Genomic DNA, 1856 nt, shown 5'->3' with positions numbered 1-1856 from the left:
ATATATATATATATATATATATATATATATATATATATATACATACATACATGCATACATACAAACATATATAGATACATACATATATATGTAGGGTGTGAAGAAAGAAAAAAGAGAGAAAAAATAATGACGGTTGTGTCACTGAAAACAATGAGGAAGAGTTAGTGGAGATAAAACGAATGAAAATAACTAAAGGTAGTCAAAATAAAGCACCAGAAAACACACATACACGTATATACACACACACATACACACACATATATACACACTCACACGCGCATGCACATATACACACACGCACACACACACACACACACGGAGACACGCATCAGGTAACAGTTGTTGAGTCACTCCGTTGTCACATGGTGATTCACACAGGTAAATGTTATGTGAATTATACATGAGTCTGGTCAGACGATTTGAAATGACAATAATAATAATAATAATAATAATAATAATAATAATAATAATGATGATAATAATAATGATACACACACACACACACACACACACAAACACACACACACACATACACAAAAGACAAACATACATAGTGCTCACTGGAAGCATTTACAAAATTAAAAAAAGTCAAATAATTAGTAAAAAGAACACGTATTCATGATGGTAATGATGTTGAAGATATTAATGATGATGATGATTATAATAATGATAATACTTACAATAACAATAACAACAACATTAGTCAATTTAATAAGACGATTCGAAATGATAATATTAATAGTTAAATATTAGAATGCACACAGGTTATCGATAATGACATTAATGATTGCAACAAAGAAAATGGTGATGAAGAATGTTATGATTACAGTAAAACAATATATCGATAAAATGCAAAAGTTCATGTGGTATAGAGGCTGTAAGAAAATAAGATGAGCATCAATTCTGAAACATTTACAGCGAATGGATTAAAGGAATTGAACAGTAATATATATATTATATTCTTTTACTTTTTCAATTGCTGCAAGATAATAATAATAATGATATTAAAAATAATAGCATTATTATGATAAGGATTTGATCAGTAAAAAGTAAGAATAAGAATAAAGCAAACGGATGGTAATTCCTTTGAAGAAAAGAAAAATATATTGTCCTTGCATTACGGGAAGCTGTTAAAAGGACTCAAGATGACGCAGAGAAAAAAGCATGCAAAAGTTTCTAAGATATAACATAACAAATGACGACATGGATAAGAAAAGTTCTAAAGCTACCAAACATATTAATGTATTTGTTTTCAGTAGCAGCGTTCTGAAAACAATAGCATAACCAAATAATGGCACCCTGCCTGTCCCAATACCCCTAGAAAAAAGAAAAAAAATAACAACACCGACAAAATCATTTGCAAGTAAAAATTACAGCAACGGTCATGACAATAATCTTTTCTTTTTTTTTTTTTCCTTTTGAACAGGCATCAAAAGTTGATAAATAAATAAATAAATAATGAAAGAAAGAAATGAAGAAAGAAAGAAGGAAAGAAAGAACGAAAGAAAGAAAGAGAAATGAAAGGTATTGTCTATTTTATGTAAGAGCTAAAAGCATTCAATATTTGATAAAGAAACTATCAAATGAAGCGTTTAGTACTTTTACGTAAGGAGAGAGAGAGAGAAAAAATATCGGCTGAAGCGGTGAAAGACGAAATTAACTGCTGAACGATTCGTTCTCTAACATGCTTGTTAAATTGACAGGTGATCTTCTGATGCTAGTCTCAGCGACGATCAGAATACAGTTACCAAATGGTTTTTGCGACCGATTTCGTTTACTGTTGCCAATTCATTCAATTTTCATGCTTTTGATATTTACAGTCTTTTAAAAATCATATATATATATATATATATATA

General features: G+C 29.4%; 1 protein-coding gene across 1 annotated transcript in view; it reads right to left on the bottom strand.

Moving 5' to 3' along the window:
- LOC106873388 (glutamate receptor) overlaps window positions 1-1856 on the bottom strand; it is a 205567-nt gene that overhangs the window by 13344 nt on the left and 190367 nt on the right. The gene's annotated exons all lie outside the window — the stretch shown is intronic.

This window comes from Octopus bimaculoides, chromosome 14 (genome assembly GCF_001194135.2).
Source record: "Octopus bimaculoides isolate UCB-OBI-ISO-001 chromosome 14, ASM119413v2, whole genome shotgun sequence".
Lineage (NCBI taxonomy): Eukaryota > Metazoa > Mollusca > Cephalopoda > Octopoda > Octopodidae > Octopus > Octopus bimaculoides.
The sequence above is the reverse complement of the archived record's forward strand: the minus strand, read 5'-3'. Positions and strand labels throughout refer to the sequence as shown.